Source organism: Echinops telfairi, unplaced genomic scaffold (genome assembly GCF_000313985.2).
Source record: "Echinops telfairi isolate 266 unplaced genomic scaffold, ASM31398v2 ScPeMD7_1;HRSCAF=3_0, whole genome shotgun sequence".
Taxonomy (NCBI): Eukaryota; Metazoa; Chordata; class Mammalia; order Afrosoricida; family Tenrecidae; genus Echinops; species Echinops telfairi.
The window spans coordinates 70,471,133-70,479,571 of NW_022103896.1; positions in this window are offsets into that span (position 1 = coordinate 70,471,133).

The following is an 8,439-nucleotide window of genomic DNA, read 5'->3' on the forward strand; positions in this document are numbered from 1 at the left end:
TGAGCAGCAACCCCTTTTTGGACAATCCCTGACTGGGTCGGGTACCCAGAAGAGAAGGGAAACACGGGCTTCCTGGTGCTTATTGACTAGTCTGTAGTGACCGATTTCACGTTTTTTGTTTTGTTCTGTTTTGTTTTTTAGGCATTTTTTTTCTCACCACGGTGAAACCCTGCATAGTTGGTTATTATAGATTAGTGAGTAAGCACAAGTCAGTTGGTGCTTACCTTGCTCATTGATGGGGTAATCCACCCTGGTTGACTGCAGAAGCAGCCGCTGTAGGATGGGGGAGGGGAGGGGTCTGTCAGCAAATATTTGGCATTGTAAGAACTCAGCAAGGCATGGGCTCTCTAAGAATTTCTGCTGACTTGACTCCTCTGGCCACAGCTCAATTTTAATTCAGGGCTACTTTGAGGTAATCCGTGCCTTATTTATAAGATTGGAGAAGCCGCTAACAGCACACAAGTCTGTCTTTGACGATGGTCAGGTGGAATCTCTGTAAAAGGATGTTGAAGTGGAAAAATCGGATTTCTCCTTTTCATATTCTCTGCTACCACCATTTCCCCAAGATTTATTTTGATCTGGAAATAATGATGAAGGAGGCTATTCCTCGAACGCTGATGTTTTATTCTTCGTTTCTGAGGTTGGTTTTTATGTACAATATGAGTACTGGAAGTAAAAATGAATTTTCTATCACAGATATTATTCTGCATATGGGAATCAATCAATGCAGCTCCTTAAACCGATTCTTTCCTTTGATGGTAACATTCCTCTCTGTGTGTGTGTGTGTGTGTGTGTGTGTGTGTGTTTGCCTTTAAAACAAATGGCAAGTGACATATACAGTCCCGTGACACTAGAAATATGTATAACAATTACCCTGCTGCCACTCATGTCATAAAGTATCTATAGAGGCATAATAAATCTTGCAATTTGGAACATCCTGCACTTCTAAATTACTCAGGACTTCACAGCCTCAGATGGTCTCTTACTCTCTCCTTCAAGTTAACTTTATTGCCTTCATTCACATGGAATCAAATCATTCTCAGAAAGAGGGAGGAAATGATCGCCTGTTTAATGGAGTCACATGCTCTACAACAAGCATTCCATGTGCTCATGGCTTCAATGACGACCCAGCTGTACAGGGGATGGCGTGGGAGTCAGGGCCAGCGTTCACACCAGACGCATGGCTTTATCACTACACTGGTGCAAAGCAAGCACCAGCCCGAAGTATGCGGAAAAGTACTGCCTAGCTGCCCTGTAAAGCATTTCGACTGGATTGGGTGTAGGGCCAAATCACTATGGTAGATAGTATAGTAAAAAAAATATATATATATATCCATTTAAAACCCACATTTGTGGAAACTAGGATTTGAAACATTGGATTTCATTTGAGCAGTCAATTAAATTGATGAGACATGGAAATGAGAATTTGCACCATCAGAATTTGAGATCTTATTGCATTTACTTGGTGGCTGGTGATAGGGTTGATGGTCATTGAGTTTAGGCGTATCCTAATGAATCAGTAATGAGCTTTAATAGTTTTATAGTTTTTTGTAGTTTTTTCATCTTACACTGTCCCATGTCTCCCTTTGCCCACTTTTCTGTTGTCTGTCTCCCAGGGAGGTGGGGGGATGTATGTAGATCATTGTAATTGGTTTCCCCTTTCTCCCCCACTTTCCGCTTCCCCTCCTGGTATCACTACTTTCCTTATTGGTCCTAAGGGGTTTATCTGTCCTGGATTCCCTGTGTTTCCAGCTCTTATCTGTACCCATGTACATCCTCTGGTCTAGCCAGATTTGTAAGGTAGAATTGGGATCATGGTAGTGGGGGGTGGGGTGGGGTCAGAAGAAGTATTAAAGAACTAGAGGAAAGCTGCATGTTTCATCAGTGCTATACTGCACCCTGACTGGCTTGTCTCCTCCCTGAGACCCTTCTTTAAGAGGATGTCCAGTTGCCTACAGGTGGGCTTTGGTTCTCCACTCCACACTCCCCCTCATTCACAGTGATATGATTGTTTGTTCTTTGATGCCTGATACCTGATCCTATTGACACCTGGTGATTATACAGGCTGGTGTGCTTCTTTCATGTGGGCTTTGTTGCTTCTGAGCTAGATGGCTGCTTGTTTATCTTCACGCCTGTAAGACCCCAGATGCTATATCTTTTGACAGTCAGGCGCCATCAGCTTTCTTCACCACATTTGCTTATGCACCCACTTTGTCTTCACTGATCATGTCGGGAAGGTGAGCATCACGGAATGCCACTTTAATAGAACAAAGTGTTCTTGCATTGAGGGAATACTCGAATGGTGGCCCAATGTCCATCTGCTACCTTAATACTAAACCTACAAGTATTATATGCACATAGATCTATTTCCCCATCATCATATAAAAATATATTTACATATGTTCGTACCTGTATTTAGATCTCTGTAAATGCCCTTTCCTCTATTTCCTTTTACTTTCCTCTTGTCCCACTATCATGCACAGCCTTCATTTGGGTTTCAGTAATTCGTCTCTGTTACATTGCCCTTGATCAAGCCCTACCAGGCCTCATCCAGGAAAATTTCAAAGACATATTGATTCTCAACCAGGATTGAGATTTTTAAATAGTTCACAATTTCTAAAATACATAATATCAACCGTGAAGAATGCCCTTAAACAGTCAACTATATGGGGCCCAATGCCATCAGCCTCTATCCATTAGCAAAGATGAGAGGACAAGCAGGGGCGGGGAAGCTGGATCAATAGAAACCAAACAAACAGAATGGAAATAACCAGAATGGTGACACAATATAAAAATTGTAACCAATGTCATGGAACAATTTCTATAAAAATTGCTCAGTGGGACCTTAATTTGCTATGAAAGTGTTCATCTAAAATAAATTTTAAAAAATAGTTCACTGCTTTTCTGAATTTACTTTAAAAAATTCTAAAATAGGAGAAAAAAGTGACTAAAAAATCACTGCACTAACATAAAAGGAAATAATTTTTAAAAATGGATTTTATTTGTTAGGTGCCATCAATATGGTTCTGATTTATAGTGACCTTATGTATAATAGCAGGAAACACTGCCCAGTCTTCCAACATTCTCACAACCATTCTTATGTTTGAGCCCGTTGATGCAGCTACTGTGTCAATCCATCTCAATGAAGGTCCTCCTCTCTCTCTGCCCCACTTCCCCCACACTTTACCAAGCATGATGTCCTTCTCCAGGGACTGGCCTCTCCTGATAACATGTCCAAAGTACATGAGAGGAAATCTTGCCATCTTTGCTTTTACGGAGCATTCTGGCTGTACTTCTTCCAAGACAGATTTGTTTGTTCTTTTGGCAGTGTGCAGTACTTTACAATATTCTTCACCAGCACCATAATTCAAACAGACTGATTATTCGGATTCAACGTCCAACCTTCACATGCCTAAGAGGCAATTAATAACACCCTGGCTTGTGTCAGGAGCACCTTAGTCCTAAAAGTAGCATCCTTGCTTTGCAACCCATTAAAAAGGTTTTGTACAGTAGATTTACCCACAGAGGGCAAAATAAAATTTAAAAACTGTTGTTAAAGAAAAACAATGAAAGCCAGAGACCAATCTATTTTAAAAACATAAACTCTTAAGAGCAATAAAACTGTTTCTTATTCAATTTTGTATCCCTTCTTGACAGAATTTATATAGTGTTTTAACATAATAGGTCATCAAGAAATTTCTAGTGCGAGTGGGTTAACTTATCTTGAAGCATGTACAAGAGCTACTTCTTAAACAATATGCTTCAGCTTGTCTGAGGAGATTAAGTAGTTTTTGTTTGTGTGTTTGTTTTAAATAAAATTTATTGTATTAATTTGTCAAGGCAATTTATTGACACCAATTACATGAACCATTAGTAATATCCACTGGCAAGTTTTTCATCCCAATAAATAAAAACTCAGTGCTTCATAAACAGTCTTTTATATTTTTTCATTATTTTTTGTGTACTACAATTCGAATTATACTCCTGCTCTGCTTATATAGGAATGAGTAAAACTATATTGCTATAAAATAATAAAAACCATTATTATGAGACTAAGGAGTTTTTGAAATCAGTTTTTTATAGGCCCTTATTCTAACTAAACCGACCTGCTGAGGCCACAGTGGTCCAAAAGCAGAGTACACGTCCTTGCATTGCTTTTTTCTCTCTATTTGAAGAAGGATGTGCTTGCTACTAAAAAAGTTGGTGGTTTGACCCTATCAGCCCCTTCTCAAGCAATCTGTTCCTGTAAAGATGCCCCCAATCCATATGTACTCCCATGGAGATGGTGCCGCAGCTATATAGGGTCTCCTGAGATTAGGAGTGCTTGTGGGGGGCAGTTAGCTGCTTCTTTCTCCCATGGAGCAGCTGGTGAATTTGAACCACTAATCTTTCAAAACCCACAGTGCCCCCAGGGGCTCCTTGCAAAACGATTGCAGTTCTCAAAATCCTATGGAGCAGTTCCATTCTACCCTATAGGGTTGCTATGAGTCCGCGGAATTGACTCTGGAGGTTTGGCGCTTTAATATGGCTCTGTCTTAGTACTTAGCATTATTTGGAGGCGAGTACTTGTTTAAAAGTTTCTGAGTAACAGATGGCAAACAGCTGCACACTCACTCTTTTTACCATTATAATCTCCAAGAAACCAGATGTGAATACAAAAATTGTCCGTTTTATTTAATATATAGAATTAGTTCTTTAGGCAAGTAACAATATTTATTTGGTTGTTTTCTGAATAGGCCAATGTAATTTCTACAAGCTAAATAAAAGCTTTTTGTTACTTTTATTTAGCAAACCATCCAAGAGGTCACGATTAAAGGCCTGTCTTTATCCTAGAGTTTCATAGACTTTCTTATTCATTACACAACACATTGGACTATGCAACTCTGAGTTCTTTTTTACTTGAGAGTTGTAAAATGTAATTTACTTATTATTTTGACATCTCTGATTTTCTTTGCATCAATTAAACTTCCCAGTCAGACCGTTGAAAGACTAGTCACAATATTTTTGTAGTTGCCTGTAAAAGACAGATTTAGTAAGTATTTTCCAACAAACCTTTCTTCAAAATAGAACAATCCCAAAACATTGTTAACCCTTTCTTATGCTAAACAGTCCTTTCTGGTTTTACTTGACAAAAGCTCTGGTTTCAAGTGTAAACATCAAAGTAGAAGTAAAATCAAAGTAGATTATTTCCTCACTGCTTTGCATCAATGCAGATTTCTAATGAATGGTTTAATTACCATTAATGTCCCCAATTACATTATGAAAGCTAGAAGTTAGAAAGCAATACACTCTTGAGATTAACTACCATGATTTTTATTTATTTGGAAAACAAATGCAAGTAATTAGAAAAATAAACTCCATGAAAATGAATGATCCTACATTTTATCTTTTAAATGTGTTTAATTTTCCCTTACAACAGTAAACCCTGCAAACACTGGGGTATCTTTCGATGACCTTTAAAAATTATTTTTAGTCTTGGCCTTTTTTCCTGACTTGTTCCATTAAAGGAATTGTTTCTTCTTCCATTTTTTAAAACTAAAATAATGATTAAAAAATAATAGTACTTAATCATCTTGCGACTCTCACTACAAGTGAGACTTTTAAAGATCAACTCCAGTTGATTTAATTAACTATCACAAAATCCTGATGAGGAAGATCCCACAATTAGCTCTCCATTTTACAGACAAAAACTGAGGGTTGGGAATACAAATAGTCCTGAATTTCGCCAGGGCCCATTCCCATGACACTTATAAACTGACTCTGATGGAAGTGGAATACTTAATTTTTAAAAAAATGTTAAAAAAAACCAAAACATGTTTTCACTACTCCTTGTCTTTTATTAGCAGTGTCTCTGTAAACCAGACCTCCACTCTGTCTTAGGGCGTTGTCATAGGAATGATAAGATAGGCAAATTACCGTCATTTACATTGTTTGTAATACATTTTACTAAAGATAAGATAAAGTAAAACAAGCAACAACACAAAAAGTGAGGTTCCTGGTAACTGGAATACCTGGAAGTCAAGGACTAACCTTGAGAATGGGCTTTACTCTAGGTCAAACCACCAGGAAGAAGCAGGGTTTGGGTTGAAATCTTATCTTCAGAGTGCATTTCACTAAGTCATCAGGCCTGTGCTGTTGTGCTTCAACTCACAACCTCCTGATGGATGAAAATGTTAAGGGGGTGGGACCTTCCTGGGTGGTGAAAGCGGGGGACAGGCTGGGCTACTTACCAGAAAGGTGGGACATGTGAGTCTTCTCAGAGCCAATTCACAATAAGGACTTCACCAACTATTTCTGAGAAATTAGCCACTGAAAATCGGCGAAGGGCTACTCCACTCTGATCCAGATAGGGTTACCAGGAGTCCGAATCAACTTTTGGTTTACCAATCAAATCAATGTTTTACTGGTTATTTAGGATCATTAATCAAAAGTTTTGGCCACTTTACTACAGGTAACCATCACAATATCCTGACGAGGAATATTAATTACAGTTAGTTCTAGTTTGCAGAAAAGAGAGCTTTGGAACTACAAATTATCATCTATTTCATCCAGGGCTCCATTCCCATGACTCTTACAAGTTGGCTGTGATGAAAAGTGGACTATCTAATCAGGAGATCTGGTGGCAGGGTGGGTACAAGTTGGGCTGTAAACCACAAGGTCAGCAGTTTGAAACCATCAGCCACTCTGCAGGAGAAAGATGAGGCTGTCTAGTGTTATAATCTCAAAAACTCCGAGGGACAGTTCTCCCCAATCTTTAGGGTCTTTATGAGTCAGCATCTACTGGACAGCTGTGATTCTGAACTGTGCCCACATTTATATGTGTGTTCATGAAGGAGAGGGATCCTTCCTAACCGGGGAGGTTTCTGGGAAATTGTGGAAATGACTCTCCATTTTCGCCCTGCAAATGAGAGACATAAATGAACCCTAAAGAAGAATTTTCATATAATGAAACAACCTCTTTCATTCATAGAGGAATGAATTCTCTTACCTACTCTCTTACCTATTTCAACTGAGTGGGACTCTTAGGATTCAGCAGAGATTGGGATCATATTAAATAGGGCTAGGGCCAAGAAATCCACTAGTCACACCTGCATTCCCTGCAATGAAGCTTTGGTTTCCTTCCATTCCTTTAAGCTTCTACTTCTTTTACAGCGCCCAATAGCCACATGTATTTAATTTTTTAAAGTATAGTCAATATCCCCATGGCAGTCATTAAATACCATTCTTAATCAATCATTTCCATCTCTGTTAATTAATCCCAGGGGAGTTTAAATTGATGTGCATTACTTGCTCCAGACAACACTCTGCATAATTTTCTGATGCTTCATTTGAAACAGAAGTGAGTTCTAATCCCCAAAAGATGTTTGATAGTGGTTTAAATCTCTGTGAACTTAATTATAGGAATAGAAATTAGATTTATAAGTAGCCACAGGATACATGTGAAGGTTTAAGCATTCTTTTTTTTTTTAAAGATCATTTACTGTATTCTTTCCTGAGAAATATATATATTTTAATAGATGGCTTAAGGGCATAAAAAAAGAACATTTGCTATGCCATGGTACCTTCCACTTTTATTGTCCTGCTGTGTAGGCAAGCTAAAAGATGGGTGAAACTGCATGTTGATTCTAACGATCCCGGAGTAAATGCTTTCCTTGTCACAGGCTCCCTTATTGAACAAAATGCTTACACATCTTTTTTTCCCAAGAAGAGCTGATCGGGATCCTGATGTGGGAAGTATATCACTGGCTTTAGGAAAGTATACTTTAGACATGTCATATGTCTCGTAAATCACACACTCACACACACAGAGGCATGCACACTCACACACAAAGCCAGTTGTCTTGTCAATTTCAATTCACGGTGACCCTCCTGATGTCAGCAAAGGGTTTCTAAGGGCCAATTGTTCAGAAGTTGATCTCCAAGCCTTCCTTCCAAGGTTTCTCTGAGAGAATTCAAACTCTCAACTGTTTTCTTAACAACGGAGCACAGTGACCATTTACAGCACCCAGGAGCTCAAAATAGACGCCATTCGAGCTGAGATTCGGAGCACTATGTTGTGTGCCGACCGCTGCAGATAACAAGGAAAGGTCATGATCTCTTTGCAGAGTTGCGGAGTGCCTTAAGGCTCCATTGCATTTCTTCCGATTGGGAACCAGGTATGTGAGCAATCTTGCCCTCAAGCAAAGTACACTGGAAAGTGGATTATTTCCATCCCCCAACTTCCCACTTTCGCCCAGTGACCAACCTAAGGAGGGGCAGTTTCCTTTAGGGTAGCAGTTCTCAACCTGTGTGTTGCAATCCCTTTGGGGGTCCAATGTCCCTTTCACAGGGGTTGCCTAAGACCATTGGAAGTGTGTTTTCTGATGGTCTTAGAACCTGAGACACCGCTGCTCTATCCATCTCCAGGCATATCCACCTACATGCAGATACGCCCACATA